This window comes from Onychomys torridus, chromosome 19, assembly GCF_903995425.1.
Source record: "Onychomys torridus chromosome 19, mOncTor1.1, whole genome shotgun sequence".
NCBI lineage: Eukaryota > Metazoa > Chordata > Mammalia > Rodentia > Cricetidae > Onychomys > Onychomys torridus.
This window is the reverse complement of record NC_050461.1, coordinates 19688372-19708101: the sequence shown is the minus strand read 5'-3', so window position 1 is coordinate 19708101 and position 19730 is coordinate 19688372.

Sequence of the window (19730 nt, the reverse complement as noted above, 5' to 3'; positions counted from 1 at the left end):
TATATCATTCAGTAAAGGTGAGTGGTATAACTACATGTACAGTGAAATTTGAAAAAACATCTAGAAGAAGACATAGACAAAACATTTCATTCTTGAGAGTAGGCACATTTTATGTATTGAAATATAAAAATCATCTGTAAAATAAGAATATAAACTGAATTCATTAAAAGTTTTAAATGCTGCTTAGCAAAACTCATCACCATTAACAAAATAAAACAACAAAACAACCACTGAGAGAGAAATATTTGTGAAACACAATAGTGAGAAGATTTTTTATGTAGCATCTTTGATTGTGATGCTAGAGATTGAAACTGGGCCTTTTACTTATGGTAGACATGTACCAAAATATACCCCGTCCCAAGATTTATTAAGGAATCTTGTCAACGGGCAATAAAACCACAAATAATCTAGTAACCATAGCCAGAGAACTAAGATGGATGTTTAATATGTAAATGACTAGTAAGCATTTCAAAAGACTATAATCTGGAAAGAGGAAATTAAAAAGTCTGAGCACTTTGTATGAATAAAACAAGATGATTGATAATATCAAGTCAAATTGTTGAAAAGTGCATAGAACCAGGAATATGCCATATGTACATGTCCAGTAAAAGCATAAAGGGGCATAGTTCCTTTGAAGAACACTGGCTATGTTTTGGGAGAAATAAGTGTAATGTAAATGTATTAAGCAGGTTTGAGCACCTAGATATTTGGTTCAAAGAAACGAAAAATGCTGGGTTGTGGATTTAGCTCAGTGGTAGAGCACTTGCCTAGCAAACACAAGGCCCTGGGTTCGGTCCTCAGCTCCAGAGGAAAAAAAGAAAAGAAAAGAAAAGAAATGTAGAATGCTAAAATGCCATGTAATATGTATAAACACTGTGTAGTAATAGCTCAAACATTTGAAAAGTCCCCAAGTATCTATCATCCCAATCAATTAAATAGTCTTGGTATATATTCATATAATGGATTAATACACGTTAACTAAAGTGCTTCATAAGATGTGTTTATACATCTATGTGGCTCTATTCATATATGTAGTATATATACATATACACACATATAAGTTAAAATATATCAACCAACCATTTAAAGAAATTAAATTTTTATTTACCTATTAACAAAACAGTAAAGCATATGAGAGAGAGAGACTATCATTATACATTTAAACTATAATACATGAACCAGACCATGTACAACGATAAAAGTATGCTGAATTCGTGAAAATCCATTGAATCTGAAGATGAAAAAAACTCAAAACATTTATATAATAAAATTAATATAGTTACTTATATATACAGCATCATACAAATATAGAGTAATGATTTTTTCAGAGGACTGAATCTTCTCAGATCACATAGAAAACACACACACACACACACACACACATAACACACACACACACACATATATATATATATATATATATATATATACACTGAACTTTTGGAAAACTTCAAACCTGAAATTATGATGCTAACATCTGTGAACATGTTGGGCAGGTGGTTCAGGTCTAGCACTCAGTTCAAGGCCAGCCTCAGGTACATATGGAGCTCCTGATCCAGAAAGAAAAAAGGAAGACAGATGGTGATAGAGAACAAGGCAGCTGGGTAGGCAAGTAGGAAGGAGGGGCAAAAGGGGAGTAGAAAGAGGAAAGAAGAGGGAATATAGCAGTATGATAAAATGTATGAAGCAATGGGCTAGAACTCTAACAACTACTAGAGAAATGGTAACATCATTAAACACTTATATTACTTGATAATTGTTTAAACACAAAAAGCATAAAAACCCAAGAAAAAGTTGAATTCATGTATTCAAGGAAGGAAGGAATACATTACAAACAGAACCTGAATAGTTAGACAACACAGAATATATAGAAAACAATGAAACAGGATTACTTTAATAAAGACAAATACAAATATAAATTTTTGGAATCCCAAATTCCTAATGGTTTTCACACTGATTTATTTTTTGGGGGAAGAGAGGAGCATGGGCACACTATTGTGTACCTCTGGAGGGTCTTGGGCAATTTATAGAAGCGTATTCTCTTTCCACTGCGTGGTTTTTCAGGGATCTAATGTCAGGTCATCAGGCTTGTCAAAAAGGCCCCCATCCACTGAGACATATTACCAGTCCCAAATTTCAAAAAATTCATTAAAAATAATCTACTATGTCATATAATGTATGACTATGAATCTTATGTTCTCTCGATGCTTTGGTTTTCAGCAGCTTTTTTTTTTTTTTACAGTTTTATTTGTATATGTGTTACTTTTACAGCCATGTGATACAAAGGGGCATTCGGCCAATGTCAGACTACAATGCAGGTGAAGTCCCCTAAGATCATTCCCAAGTGACATCACACTCATATCTGTGTCAGTCACAGCAAGAGAAACTCCTAAACATCATTTATATAAAAATAGTCACAATTATTATCACAGCTGTATATAAGATATTACATTTAGATGTATATTAATTATCCAGCTACCTACATCTACAAATAAGCTAATTTATTATTAAGCTTCATACCCACATCTCTCCCCAGCACAGCTTTTTAAATATAGTCATCATATTGACTTCTAAAATTACACATTAATTTGCTTAATTTATGTTTTTATAAAACTTATATAATCTATGTACATAGCTTTCTATTTAGTACAACAGATCCATTTTATAACAGATCCATTTCATAATAAGCACTAATGGTTTAAATCATTTCTTTATTTAAATGGCAATGTGTATGTCTTCTATTTCCTATGGTATAATGGACTTTCTTCCAATTTAATGTTATTTTATAGAACAAAGCAGTAAGTAATCTCTGGACATAAAGTATAATAGCCCAATCAGATATTTTAAGCCATCCATGTGAATATATCCTGAAAAATATTACTGTTATGGAACTCAAAAGTGACACTGGAATGGGAGGGTTTCTCTAACTACTACACATTAAAAGAAACATATCCTAGGACTTGAGATCTGGCAGCTTGAATAAGCAATACAAAAACCAGAAAACAAACCATAAGAACAAAGTGGAATTTAATCTTTACAAGTTCAGAAGATGAGTAATACAAAGGCAGAGAGGCTGAAAGAAATTCTTCATGCTTTTCAGTTCCATGAACCTTCTGGAAGGAAGATTCTTACAGTTTTACCATTATATCCTCCCTGTTGAGTTGAAGATGTTATGCAGAAAATTATTCAAGACTAACCATGAAAAAAATAGGTGGGGTGAAAATCAATACCTTCCAATGCTTTGTAAGCCTATGTTTGGTTTGGAGAGTAATGCCATTTAAGGTTTTCTTCTTTTATAGTAACACACTTTCAACATAGGCCCTGAGCTAAGACACATAATAAGTCCATTTGCTTGCATAACTGTATGTAGTTCTGGTTGACATTTCTCTAGGCATGGACATGCAGGTTCATGGTTTATGCATGTTGAACTGAATGATATGTAGTAAATAACCATTCTCTAATGCAAACATACTACATTGTAAACTTGAGCACTTCAGGAAGGAGTCATGATTGATGACTGATGAACTCAGGTTATAAGTCTCCCTCCCTCAGTTTAAATTTTGACATTTCCCTAAAATGGAACTGTACTAAATTTGAAGTAGGAGGAATGTAAAGTGGTAGAAATAGAAGTGTTAACTGTCAAATTTTACAAGAAAAAAATATAAAGCACAAAAAACTGATCTTAACTAAGGAGAATTATAGAACTAGTCAGTGGTGAGAAAGCAACTCTGTAAGACTCAAATAAGAATGAGAGATCCATTGGTTCTGATTCAGCCTGAATGCTACACTGACAATTTGTTGGAGTTCTCATTTTTTTTTTTGTTTGTGTGCTTGCTGGCTTTTCTGATATTTTTCTTTGATTGGATTTGATTTTACTGGTCCCCATGTTTTAGTGTCATTATCCTGTAGCTTAGGTTGGCCTCACACTCACTGGTAACTTAGGTAGGTCTTCAACTTATGACAGTTCTCTTGCCTCAGTCTCCCAAACGATGATATTGCACATATCACCACCACATCTGGGTAAGAGTTCTGCTTCATAAAACTTATCTCTTTTTCCTGAATAAAAGTGTAGATTTTCATTTTATCAACCTAACTTTCCTAGTTGTGCTTTCTGGAGTATTCCTTGCCATTGGGAGGACTGAACAGTGACAATGAAAGCTTCATAAAACTATACATCTTTGAAAATGTAGAGTTCCATGAAGGGTAAACGGTGAATGAGTGGGACTTCTTAGGGGTTTTTTACCTCCATGATTAATGTGTTTCTACAGTTAAAACACAAATGTTTGACAAGGAATTCAGAACATGCTTGAAGTATATGTCGAGTTCTCCAAATTCATATGATTGATCTGAATGAAGGCATGAAACATTGTGTATTGCTGTATAGCTTGCTTTCATTTCTTGTTTACACATTTTAGGAATATGTTTACGAATTCATTTTATGGTAATGAAAGGTATAAGATGTATATAACTTCTGAATTGAGGCAATTTTCCTGAAATATATATCATTTACTACTTCTGTAACAAGCTATGATAAATAATTTCTATTTATATCTGAGATACCAAAATGTGGGATCACTTTATTTTTCTGTAATGAGACAAACAATAATGTGACCATCAGTTGTCTCACAAGCTTTGCTTTAGTGATAACACTTCAGTAGCTGGGTTTGTTAAGAACTTAGTGTCCATATTCTATAATAGACTTACCCTATAAGAAAATGTTGTTCTTATTAGATATACTCTTTGCCCATAACACTCTTGCTGCTTGGAGATTCTACTATTACTACACACTTAAGATGTTACCAAATGCTTTAATATGTTTACTTATGTCATAAAAACCACAATAAAAATACATTCTGCCATAATAGCATTACGGTAAAACATTCCTTTTGCCAGGCAGTATGAATAATTTCTAAATGCCATTATGTGATTAAGCGGTGAGGCACAACAGGTTCTATTGCCTTGTGAAGTTCTGTAATAGGTGTTGAAATTGCCTCTCAATATCACACCCGGGAGTATCTCTTTGAGATTTTTTTACATGATAATTTCACAGGGTTGTAAAAAAAAGAATAAATGAAGTCATTAAAAAACATTTTTCTTAGGTAAATGTAAATGCTTTCTATCAGCAGTGTGCAGTCATTAAAGTCTAATGCATTTCAAGAAAAATATTTCATATAGAATATTTTACCTTTGTTTAAAAACTGGGAACTCAAAATTTGATAAATTTGACCTATTTAAATTAGTTCCTATCTTGAAAAATAATGGGAGCAATTACCTTCTCCTCAATTTCCAAGGTGTCAGTTTATCAATCATAGTAGTGAGTGCCTTAGTTTCATCATAATGTGTTTGATGACGGCTTTCCAATTTCTCCCACCCTCAGGTTACCTTCTATGTTGTGTGGAATCTGCATGCTCTCTTAGGTGAAAGTGAGACTTCCCTCACCCCAGTGAATGGGAAATTTTGCCACACAGAGCAACTACCACAGGGCAAAGGGGCTTACGAGTATATGGATGGAAGCTAGCCCCCACACCCCAAGAAGCACAAAAGTAACAGAACCAAAGATTTCAGCTTCTGCTTAGTCATATAATGCAACTAATAATGTCATCATTGCATATTAATGAAATGGCCAAGACCTATGTCAACTCTCATAGATATTTTCTGAATCACCCTCAATTCAGAGCAAAATAATCTGTTGACCTCTCAAGTCAGCAAAATTTCAGTACCATTATTATTGTCTATTCCCAGAAAAACTGACCTTGGGATAAGTGTAGTTGAAAACAAATACTTTGCTTGCAGTATGTAAGAGGCAGCAGCAGAAAGAGACATTTAACATAGAAGGCAACCCACTCAACAAGCTGTGCTCTTTCGAGCCTTCTGCCGTGATGGGTGACTGAAGTTTTGCATCTTGATCAAAAGCTAGGAGGCATTTTACAGTACACTCAGAATTATCCCTAACCAAGGGAAGGAGACTGGAGAAGAATACAGTAATGCAGAGAGTCATTAAGTAATGCTGCTGAACAAGGATAGTAGATGCCAATCCGTCTCTAGTCTGGAGAGCAGACAGAGGGTGCCCCTCTCTATTTCCAGAGCAAAGCTCTGAAATACAGGTACAAAGAGCAGCAGGTGTGAGTTGCTTGAGTGCATGGATGCTACAAGACTGAATGTAAACAGGCTCCGCCAGTATTTTCAGTTTCCAACAAACATTGTAACATTCCTGCCCCCTCACATTACTTTCTATTGTTCAATTTAATTGTTTTGATAATCTTGTCGCTATAGGTTCAACTAAAATACTGAATTATTGTCATCCATGGTTACTGAAAGTCAGCTCTCTGAGAACATGAATATACTATCAATGGTCTACTTCGTACCAGTTCTGTTTGTCAGCTTTGTATTGTCCAATTGGTCCTTAAAATATAGGCTTGATTTATGTTATATGGCAAGAATCCCTATATTTAACCATATGTAGTTCTCTCTCTTGAACTTCAAGCCATTGACCAACTCTTTTTGTAGCTCTAATTCTAAGTGATAATATTTGAATAAAATAAAAACAACCTACTTCACGCTAAATAGATCATTATGATTTTTTGGATATGGATTGTCTCAATTTTCACAACATCCCCAGTAGTCAGATACTCTTCTGTTAGAATTTAACAAGTGAGAAAATTAGCTTGTTTAAAATCAGCTAATGTGTGGTGGACCTTAGGGATTCAGGTTCTAAATCCCCTGCACCCTTCAGTTCATTTGGAAATAGAAAGATGCTAGTTTATATTTAATGCACAGATTTTATGATACTTATTCGGACAACTGTGGTGCTGTTTTTCAAGGATATATTTATAGTTAGTCCATCAAATAAAGAAACTGTAACTTCTGAGCATGGATCAAAGTCATTGTCCTCAAGAAAGTTCCATTCAGAGACACTTCTAGTAGATGTCCCAAGTGGTTTGCTCAGACCCACCCTGATGGTGTTCTACAGTCTATCCTATTAAAACTCAACTGTGGGTAGTCATTAGTACCATCTCCAAAATACTTCACAGCAGCAGCTAAATTAGTGGGGATCTAGTAATTACAGAAAGTGTAGCTTAGCCAGTCAGACATACAAAAAAGATGAGCACAATACTGGAGATAAAAATGTGTGACCTCCCTATATGATCTATATCTAAATCTCCAGATCCAATTGTTTCACTAATATAGATGCCCTAGCTCCCACTCCCATATCATCCAAGTCCTAGTTAGAGCCTCTTATGGGAAAAAAACTGAACATTGCATTGATTCTTTATACACATTTCCATATAGCTTTAACTAAATTTCATATTCAAAGTTTCACATATAGAATAACACATATATTTAATATTTGTGCAAATGATAAAATACACATTTATTTACATAATTCATCTTTCTAATGAAACTGTTATGTTTTGTAATACATTTTTAGAATGTCTGAGCTGCCAAAATGTCTCAGTGTGTAAAATCTCTTTCCACCAAGCATTGTGACCAGAATTCTGTCCCACTTGGTAGAAGGAGAGTACACTCAGGTTGTCCTATGTCCTCCATGTGTGTGCTATGGTGGCCTTCCCCCACTTACTCTCTCATGTACACACAAATAAACATAAACATTGTTTAAAAGAATAAAACTATCTGCCTATTATATATACCTCATGTATATATGTGATGTATACATCATATAAATATATATCATATGTATATATCATGTATTCCTATTTTGACTCATTATGACAAAAAGGTCTTTAATTGAAAAATAGAATGCAGAAAATGCAATTAATTTTCTGACTTAAAATTCATGGATATTCTCAGTAGAATATATTAAAACAAATTAACATTTTTCTATACAGTGTAAAAATTTCCCAGTTATCTATTGAGCTCTGTATTTTTGAGATTTTATTTTATATACAAAGAAGATAAAATACAATACATTACATATTGAATGAATATTAATTCAATATTTTAAAGTCTTCTATTAAATTATAACATTTATCTGTGTTTCCTTAAAATTCTTCTCTCCTATATTACATACCGACCACAGTTTTACCTTCGTCCTCTCCTTCCATTCCCCCAACACCTCTCCCTCTCCTAGATCTGCCTCCCCTCTGTTTCCCTTGAGAAAAGAGCAGGCCTCCCAGGGTTATGAACTGAATGTGGCATAAAAAATTACAATAAGACTAGGCACACACCCTCATCTCAATGCTGAATGAGGCATCTTAGTAGGAGGGAAAAATGATCCCAAGAGTAGGAGAAAGAGTCAGAGACAGCCCTGCTCCATTGTTAGGATCTCCACAAGAACAGCAAGGTACACAGCCATAACACGTATGCAGAGGACCTAGCTCAGCCCAGTGCAGGCTCGGTGATTACTGCTTCCGTCTCTGTAAGCCCCGGTGAGCCCTGCTTATTTGATTCTGTGGGCTGTTTTCTCTTGGTGTCCTTGGCCCCTCTGCTCCTACAATCCTTCTGTGGGGTCTCCCCAGCTCTGCCTAATGTTTGGCTGTGGGTTTCTGCATCTGCTATCAGTTTCTGGTTGACAATTGGGCTAGGCATCAAAATCTGTGAGTATAGAAGACTATATCATTAGGAATTATTTAATTGATATATTTTAGGTTATTTTTGTTTTGTTTTGTTTTGTTTGCCAGTCGTGTTTGGTTTTCTCCTAGTTTTTCTGAGTTACCTAGCCTCCTGTTCCTGGACATCTAGGCATTACCAGGCTTGGGCTCCCTCTAGTGGCCCAGGACTCAAAATGGACCAGTGGTTGGTTGGCCACGCCCACAAGTTCTGTGCCACCATTACCCCAGCACATCTTACAGGCAGGACAAATTGTACGTCAGAGGTTATGTGATTGGGTTGATGTCCCAGTCCCACCACTGAAAGCCTTGCCTAATTATAAAAGGTGGCCAGTTCAGGCTCCTTATCTCCCATTGCTAGGAGTCTTTGCTAGGGTCACCTTCGAGATTAGGCAGTTCCCATTGCACTAGGTTTCCACATCACCTCCGAAATGACCCCCAATTCTAGTTTTCATTCCTAATACTCTCTTCCTCCACCATAACAGCCCCCCCCCCGTTGATCCTTCCTGTTCCCATTCCCTATGCCCCCAGTTCCCCAGGAAAATCCATTCTGTTTCCCCTTCCCTGGGAGACCTATGCTTCCTTTCCTTTTTGAGCCCTCCTTGTTACTTAGCCTCTCTGGGTCTGTGGATTATTTAACGGCTAATATCCACTTCTAAGTGAGTACATATCATGTTTAGCTTTCTGGGTTTGGTTTGCCTCACTCAGGATGAGTTTTTTTAAAGACTCATTGATTGAGAACTTGTGGACAGACACTACATCTATAGAGTCTTATATGATTTTTTTCATAGAGCTGTCAAACTCACTTTTATATTCTCCAAGGTATCCTCTATTAGTTTCATAAAGTGAAAGTGCTGTAAATGAGGGTTTATGCACCTTTGGCCAAAATGAAAAGATGATGTTTGGTATACCTATATTTTAAAAGTTGGAATTGTATATGGTATAATATAGATTGACTATAGCTTTACACACACACACACACACACACACACACACACACACACACACACGGACATATACACACAATCCCAGAACATTTTAACAGCAAGGCAGTTAGAGCTTATTTATAGCAAAAGACTAATCAATGGAAGGATAAGGTTGGGCAAACCACAGCTTCATGTGTAACAAATGGCTGGGGGATTTCAATTAAGAGATGCAATACCATCAAGTGGTTTCCAACTATAAGCTGTGAAATTTTAGCATGATTTATCTTTTTCTGTTTCTGGGAGCTACAAATAGAATAACAGGTGATAGTGTGACAAGATGAACCATGGGGCTGGTTCTGTGCAGTGGCTTGTTCCTAGTCTGACATATGGAATGAAGAAAAACAAAAGGCCCCAAGGAGAAAGCAGACATTTGATCACTTTTAACATAAAACTGTCATTTACTGTTTGGAGCTGAGAAATAAAAACGGTGGTGGCTGAACTGCTATAGCAACTAAAAAAAAAAAAAAAAAAGTCCCTGTCTCATATTTCTAGAAAGGGAATAAAAATGAGTAAAAATAAGTTGTTAAGAAAGGAAGAAGTTACTTAAAAAAAGAATTGGCTAAAAATCAGACTTATAATCTAATCTACATTTTTCTTTGAGAAATCTTAGTAATATATTTTTTTAATATCATGAAACATACATCAGCAAATCCAAGTCAACTCACTTATTAATTAAGGACATATTACTTAGAGATTCAAAAGTCACCTGAGGGATATATATTTGTGACTGTTCTTTAAAAGAAGAGATCTGATCAAACCAGTGTATGTTAAAGGGGAGTTCATCAAATTTGCTTACATATCTCTGCATGAGTAGTCCAACAGGGACTATCAGACATGGCAGAGGATGGAAATCTAGTAAGTACAGGACTTCATCCAGAGGCCTGTAGGACTCCTGGAGAGCCACTGGTCTTTGCCTACATTGGAAGTCTGAAGAAGTTGCTCCTAAGATCAGCACAAGAATGGACCACAATAGGACAGATAAACATGTCAGTGAGAGTGAAGACAAGCCAGAACAAAGGAGATATTTTTCTCCTTCCACAGCCTTTAAAATTATTCTAATTTTATTTTTTTAAATAAAGTGTAATTACATCATTTATCTCCTTCCTTTCCCTCCCTGAAGCCTTGCCCAGGTACCACCCCTGTCAGTTTCTTACTCAAGTTCATGTCCTCTATTTCCTTAACCCATCCTTTGATCTGGGTCTACCTGCTTCACATAATGGGACAAAGAAAATCTCTCATGGGGATGCTCAGAGATTTGTGCTTTAGTTGATTCTAGATCCTGTCAAGTTGACAAGCAACATAAGCTATCAGAGGGCACATTCACCTCTTTCAGAGGACATTTGTTTTTGTTTGTTTGTTTTTTTACTTCCCCTTTAAAAATCTTGCTAAGAAGAGAGTCTTAGGTTTAATTTCCCCATCATACTGAAGCCCCCATAACAATACCAGCATTGTATTATCCACAAGACACAGAATTATCACTGTCTACCAAATTCTCTACCACCTGTAGCTTATCACTCTGTGGTCCAACGTTTAATTATATTCTGAGGCAAGGGAGTGTTATGAGTGGACTTTTATTCCATGCAAGGCTAATATTTTTTCTGTGAGACATTCTTTTCTCAAGATCAAAATCCCTGAGAAATGCCCCCATGTTCTGTCTCTCTACTACTGTATATTCAATGGGATATTCGAATAATTTTGCAATCGTGTAACCAATACTATTTCATTTTTACTTACTTAAATTAAGGAAAATCTGTAGTGTTACTACAACTATTTAACCTTGCAAGATCTAGTATGTCAATCAAAGCTCATCCATGTCATCAACAGCAATTGGAGCAAGGAATGCCAATTACTGTACCATCCCAAAGATAAATATGAAGTCCATCCTTGTGTGAACATATGCTCTTCTTTGTGTGTCTATCATATGTAAAATCACTTCGGTTCATTCCATTATTTCACCCAGCCTTTGGCAAAATATGCACTTTCAGGGGAATAAATAACAAGTTTACTGAGTCCTGTTTTAAAACAGTCGTTGATTTCTTTCCCTTACCTCATACATTTGATCAATTAACAACTTCTGTTCTGGCTCCGTGGCATGTGCCTTTGATTATAAAACTGAGAGGCTAAGGTAGAGATGAATAGCGACATTGAGGCCAGCATTTGTTACATAGCAAGTTCTGGGTCAGCCTGAGTCACATAGTGAGAACATGCATTAAAACACAGAAACAAAAGTAAGTCCCATTAACCTACCAACATAATTCACACATTGTATCAAACCTGTTTTTCCTCCATTCCCAAAGCCATTATTAAATTCTCTCCGGCCTCTACCCTTGATTTTTGTAATTCTATTTTTTCCCCTTCCTCTTTCTGATAGCAGCTGCTGAGTTGGTAATTTTGGACATCAACACTATTATAGTTACTTTGAATCCTTCTCTGCCTTTACATTGTGAAGTTATTTCTTTTTGCACTGTTAAATTATCTGGTCCTCAGACTAACGCTTAAGGCCCTTCACACCCTGGCTCTGACACTATACAGGTTCTCAGCTCATTAACCTCCACTGTCTTCAGGCATATCTCATTCAGATTCTCAGCTCATCAACCATCATCCTCTGTCATATCCCACCTAAGTGTAACATGGTGTACAAGTTTCTTGACTTCACACATTTCATTTTCTTTGTCTGTAAGACAATAAATTAATACAAGACATGGCGAATTTATAAAATGAAATAGAAAGTGAACAATGAAATGGAGGTAACGGTTGTCCATAATTACCATGGATATTATAATAAGAGAGTAATTAAACTGTTCCAAGCTCCTAGATGGAAAATACAGGACAAAACGATGCCAAACGAAGTGTAGACACTGAAGGATTTAGAGGTATGATTCATCTCTTAGGAGGGTAGATATTAGGGCAAATGTTACCTTTATTGTACAAAATTTAAAAATCAAGAACATAGATTAAAATTGTGAGAAAAATAGAAGAAAGAAAACCTTTGCATATGAAAGTAGATTCAGACCTAGAGAGAAAGTATATATGACTTTTGGAATTTTATTTTATCTTAATTATAAAAGATTTCATAGTACCATCTTACATTTTATAATGTGCATATGTGTTTAAATTTCACTATAAAGGCTCAAAAAACAAGAAAAGGAGCTTCTATTTGTAAGCCCCTGGAGGAAAGCACACAAGTGGCCAGGCTCTTCCACTGAGGTCCCCCAACTGCCAGGCTCTGCCTACAGAACACTTTAATAGCCATAATCCTCCAGATGCAGGCCCTCCAAATACAGATGGTCAAGTTCCACCCTACAGAGTACAAAGCCCAAGAACAGGACTTGAAAACCCACCAGTCTTCACCTGGGAAAACTCTGAACCCCCAAAACCCCGATAGCAACCCTTTATTCTGCTCAGTTCTCTGCTGCTTCTAGCCCAAGCAGAGGCAGCCACCCTCCTGGGTCTTTCTCATCCCAATAAATCTCTTGTGTGAAGTTCATTGTGTGGTGTGACTTTGTGGCATTCCTTGGCTCCCAACTGCCAGGAAACCTTCCCCTGGGGAAGAGCCATCACACTTGTACTTGGGAAGCCTTCCCCTGAGGAAGAGCCCTAACGCTTGGATTAGAGAAGCTTTTCCCCTCAGAGTTGTGACAATATTTCTGTTAAGCTGTTAGAGTAAGGTATCAGCAGGAACCTATTGAACCATCACCCATTAACATGAAGCTAAGTTCTTGGTACTCAAGAAAGCACAACAAAAACCATGAAATCAGGCATTTATAACAATGTGTAATGATGACACTGGTATGAGGTGATTACTAAGTGATTTCAAAAAAATGGTATAAAATTGGAAATCAAATTTAGAAATCATTAAAAGCATAAAATATTCATAAAATCCCAGAGAAATCAGGAAGAAAAGATAAATATCAATGTAATTAGACTGTTACATACAAAATAATTAAAGGGTATCTTGGACTTTAAAAATGGCAACAATGTACACACACACACACACACACACACACACACACACACACAAATAGAAAACATTCTCAAAAATGAAAGTCTTCATGTTTTCAACTGTGAATATCACAATTATTGGTGCTAGATTCTTAGTATCTTTGCCAAACAAACTTTAAACTCATTAGGTATTTTAAATTTTTCTCACTGTTTATATAAAATGTGGCATGAATTTATAAATTGTGTGGATAGGATTTAACAAGACTGCATTATTAGTTCACTCACAATTAATGATAATTCAAAAATAGAAACACCTGCATGTAAGGATAAGAGTTTGCATTTCCCTTTATTATCAACATGGTGTTCTTTGTCAAGCATTCTCCACAGGTCAAGAACAGTGGATGCCCTATTAATTACTTCTGAAATGTACTGCTTTTCTCAGGAGAGATAGCAATCTGGGAATGTGGACTCTAGCATTAGTATGCTTCTGCAGAGAGCAAGTGTCTTCGTACAGGTTTACATCCTGAGTCCTGGAAACGGTGATTATGAGAAATGGCCCAACATTTCTTGACAACTTTCTTTGTTCCTTCTTAGCTGCATGCAAACTTTTATTAAATTATTTTCCTTTCAGAATAATTCACACATCGATGGCAGTTGGATTAGAAAATCACAGAGATTTATTACTTCCAATGGATCCTTTATTCCTTGTTAAGTATAGAAAGGCTGCCTTCATGTCACCATTTTGTAATTTGTTTTCTGGGTAAATGAGCATGGCAGAGACACCAGATTCTGAGGCCTTTGCCATTTTCATCTTTTACAGAGAGACAATCAGAAGAGAGGCTTTTGGAAATAATGTGCTACTAAGTACTGTTATGATAAAGTGTGAGTGCATTTGTGTTGATTTATGAGCCTGCTTACAATATTATTACATAGACAATACAGCATTCTCTGGAAACTGGCTATGAAAACAAGAATGGATACATCACAGCATCAACTTGCAGGATACATGCCACTAACACAAAACAGTGTTATAGGAAAACTGATTTCATTGCATTCATAATTGCTTATAAATTGCCTCTCAGTGTTAGAATAAAGTTTAAGAAGTTCCTAGTTTGTATCATAGACTTATGGAGCAATTTGTAAACAAAAGACACAATTCTTAGACTTAAAGTCTAGGTGTAGTGATAAATTCTATCAAATCATATCACAACTTCTTTACTTTGAAAGGATTAGAGGAAAAAAGAATAAAAGAATAACCATGTTTTACTATTAATCCTGAGAAAGAAAACCCATAGGGCTGTTTCAGGGATTGAAGAAAAGTGAACGAGGCTTCTGCAAGAAGCGATTTTCAGCAGACTGAAAGAAGGTAAATATAAAATGCAACATGCACATTATACAAATAACCAGGTAATTAGCAAACTAATACAGAGAAAAGCAGAATTTCAAGCCATTGGGTGACAGGGCATTGATGTTGTTCATGAAACTTAGAGAAAAATCAGTGTCATAGTCACTCCCATTTTAGGGACATGTTAGTGTCATTTTGGGGACCATTTATTCCTTCTACTGAAAGTTTCATTACCCAAATATTATACAATTTTGAAATTTTTGAGAAAGAGAGTTAATTAAATGGATGCTTTAATAATTTATCTTTCCCTTTGAGAAAAAATGATAGTGCTCAAAAGCAATTTTGGAAATACACAAGTTGTAGGATTCTTTCTAGGCAGATGTGTACTGACAGTTATTTATGCACACCAGATTAGGAAACACTGACGGACCAAAGTTAATGTCACTTGGTGAATCAGAAGTTTATTGGGATGACTTACAGGAATCTAGATGAGGAGTCACTTAAAGAAACATGGATGACTCTACCATGGCTGTATCCCTGAAAGCCCACGGCAGCATGGATGACAACTCATTCATGTCTTTTCTCCTCAACAGTCCTTACTGCTTGTTTAATGGTGGAGAAGGAGGAACCTTGTGCATCTGGAGTGCTTAAGGAACTTCCTAGACTTTTGAATTGTTTCCTGGGCCTTTGTGTGTGTGTGTGTGTGTGTGTGTGTGTGTGTGTGTGTGTGTGTGTGTGTGTTGGGGAGGGTTGCATTGAGATAGGGTTTCTCTGTTTTGTCCTAGCTGTCCAAGAACCAGCTCTGAGGAACAGGTTGGCCTCGAACTCAGATATTGGTCTGTCTATACTGGAGTTAAAGATGTGAACTGCCATGCCCAACTTTATTTCCTTTAGGAGGCTTTTTTTTGAACTTTCTGAGACTGAAGAAGCTTCTCTTCAGGAATGAATGTTTCAATTCAGAGGAAATAGATAAGCAACAATATAATATAGAGGATGTAATATTTAACAAGACTTTCTGGCAATTAAATTTATGATGATTAATTGAATATGGTGGATTACAAACTTGATACACAATGTAAACTCAATATAAGGGGCTTTACATTATGATATTATAAAACCCTAAGAAATTAGGCTTCCTATTTCATTTGGCTGATTACATTAATGAACACTAAAATGAAGATATTAACATTTCCAAAAATCCATTGTCTTCTCCTAAGACAGAGAGAAGCTTCCAGCTTTATTGGAAGGCAGCTTTGACTTTAGCTCATTGGGTGCTATTTAAAATATGTTTATACACATGGAGAAATGTGATAAGTATTTTGAAACATTAATACCAATAAGAGATCATTGTTTCCAGAATATATGTATAGACCCAGGCAAAGTCACAATATGTTACGAAAATATTGTGACTGATTTTATACTATTGAAACATAAAAAGTCATTTCCAGAACTGGGTCTCTGGGGTATATTATTTGTATTAAAACTGCCTGAGTTCTCCCCCACTGCTCAGTCTGGCACAGTGACTTGGTGTCAGTCAAGTAGGAGAGAGGGCTGGTCTAAGGCAACATAATGCATTAACTCAATCCCAATTCACCATGTGTTAAAGAGCCATGCCACAGACATAAATGAAAACAACTCTTTTTGCTTCTGACAACAAGTGCTTGTCATTTTCATTCTACATCCTCTTGTTTCTTAGCTTGAACTCTATAGTCCCTGGGCAATGTGCTCTGTCCAGTGAAAAGAGAACAGGACAAAATCATCCTCAAAGTCTTACTATAAGACCCAGCTTGTCCACTATGTTACTCTTCCTTTATTTCAAGAGTGTCAGTGCTCCAGACTACAGGTTTCTTTCCTACAAATTTAGTCATAGAACAAGGACAATATAACATGGATCAAGGCCTAAACTAGTTCATTACTGATAGTCAGCACTAAGCTTTTGTTGTTACAAGCACTGAGGTTTGAAGTTGGTACCTTCAGCATATTGTTGCCAGTCTTAGTTAATTCAAGATAGTTACCCAGAACTATGGTTATTACAATCCCATTTATCTTCTTCACAGTTTAATCTGTTTCACTGGAGTAAAATAAAAGGTAGGATATTCCATTATCTCTTGAATATAAAATTTCTTCAAATAAAAAATTCTATTTGCTACAGAATAAAAAAATCTCTATTTTGCAGATATGCATGAATGATGCACATTCTGCAAATTTAATTATAAAGTCCAGAAAAGGAGTTATTGGAAACAAACAAACAAACAAAACAAACATTAGAAAAGACAATGATGAACTGCTAGATCTGAGGAGGAAGGTAAAGTTGGGAGTAATCACCTGAAGTGCATCCTATAGTACAAATACTAAGACAGTTTAAGACAGGGAAGAGAACTGGAGCTACTGCTGAAAATGTCACTGGACAGCGTAATCCATGGCCACATGTGAAACTTTTCGTATAATTCAAGGAAGAACTAGAGTCACAGAAGGAGAATAACAGACTCTCTGACTATTTAGATCTGAGAAGAAAACAAGATGAGAACAGTGAAGAGGGTAAGCACATCACACCAGAGTAGTCCAAGGACCATTGGCCACGCTTGAAAGTAGGAAGAGCATGACAGAAGGTGGTTAGAAAGGGAAAGAAAAAAAGCTAGTTGGTCCACAGTGGGTTGAAGTAAAGAATGAGAGAAGTGGACAAGGCAGCACTCCGGGACAAATGTGCTGGGAGATTTGGAACATGAGATGATGGAGAATCAAAGTAGAAAGCAGCTGTGAAAATAGCAGAGATAAAATGTATTCCACAGAAAATGTCATGTCATTCATTAATTTCCCCAAATAATGCCTGTATGTATCCACATGTGTTGGTTAACCTTGCTTGTCAGTTTAACTGGATCCAAAATCAACTAAGAAACATGCCTTTCGGAAGGTCTTTCGGAGTATTTCCTGGGGGGTTTGGCTGAGCAGTGATGTTCAGAGTGGGAGCAATGTCCCTTGGCAGCCCATATAGAAGGTCCAAAAGAAGAACTTAGCAGCTTACCTGTTTGTCATCAGCTCTTGCAGCTGAATTGCTGCTGCTGTTACTGATACTTTTGGCTGACATCAGAACCAAGCTGTTTCAGTATTTTAAAAAGGGCTGGAGACCAGAAATCCTCATCCTGACATGACTAGGTAGCCAGCATCACTGGATGGAGTGGCTACCAAGTCCTCAGCCTCTCCGATGTGAAGATACCCATTGGTGGCCTTCCCTGACTGTTTGTTCCCTGTAAGACAATCTGATGAATTCCCTTTTAATAAGAGCTTGTGCCATTGGTTCTAACCCTCTAGGGAACCCTCCGTAGTACTGTATGTTCTGTTTCACCTTTGTGAAATGATTGATTATAAGTACTCATTTTGTACTTCACAGTAACTGTAAGAATTGGCTAATTTTACAAGTTTCTTTCATTTTGAATAATCTGTGGCATGTATTTGCAGCATGCAAAGAAAGAAAACACAAACTTAAAATATGTGTGCATAGAATAAAGTAGTTACAATCTTTCATACAACTACATAAATGGTCAAAAGTGTACTCTTGGAAGTTGCCTGCTAACGCTGTCTGTCCCTTCCTATCCGTGACTCTTTCTTAACAGTCATCATCAACCTGCCCTGTGTGGTAACTTTATTTATATTTTTAATTAGTTCTTCTGTGATAAGAATAATCCTATACAATATGTTTTTCCTTATTTGAATCATACATAAATTTAATTATTTGGCCTGCATTTTATTATTTTGTGATATTTCTTTTCCATAGCAATCTACTCAACAAAGAACATTAATGATTGTAGCTCACTTCCTTATGACTGAATATAATAATTTTTATTAGTTTACACTGTTTCCAAGCAGTGTGAATGGAATTCTGTGCTACATCTCAGTCAAAGGTTTTACAAGTCATGTGTCTTGATGAACTTCTGCCCCAAGTATCTTAAGAGCCTGTGAATTGTTGGTTCATGATGTGACTGCCTTCTTCACTAAATAATGCCAAATATCTGTCTAATTTATACTTTTGATAAAATACAGAGATATTCTATTGTTTCATATTCTTGCAAATAACTAGTTTTTGTCAGTATTTGTATTTCTACTATTATTTATTCCCTTTGGACATGTAAGAATATGAATCTCTTGTATACCATTTGAAACTGGATTTTGGTAATTGTCAATGGTATTGAGGACTTTTCACAATATTTATTGGGCTCCACTCATGAAATTTATAATTGAAGTTTCTCGAACTTGCTGCTACTTTTCCTTGTGTGTGTCTCTTTTGTATGGAGTTGTTTGTTGTATGATATTTTGTTTGTGTTTTGACAAATAAAGCTTGCCTAGAGATCAGAGGGTGGAGATAGCCACTAGTTGACCATAGAGACCAGGTGGTAGAGGGTTATGCCTTTGATCTCAGCATCTGGATAGAATCGAATCAGGAGGTGGAGACAGGAATCTAAGGTGAGTGGAGAAGGATGTCAGTGCCCCCACTCAATATGAGGATTCCTGGAGACAGGAGCCCCCATTCAGTCTGAGGATTTGCAGAGACAAGAGTGCCCATTAAGTCTGAGGATTCCTAGAGACAGAATCCCTATTTGGTCTAAGATTTCATAGAGGTAAGAAGTCTCTGGTGGCTGGTGCTCTGCTTCTCTGATCTTTCTGCTTTTGCCCTCAATACGATATCTGACTCCGGGTTTTTATTGTTAAGACTAATTAGTGTTATACTTCAGTTGTTTTTATGTTTGAAATCAATTATTTCACCATCATGAATCGAAACAAATGTGGCTCTCTACAGCACAACTTCTGTCACATAGAAAGTATTCAATGTCTGTAGATCTTTTTCTGAGGTATCTTTTCTCTTTCAGTAACCTACATGTCAAATATAAGCCAAAA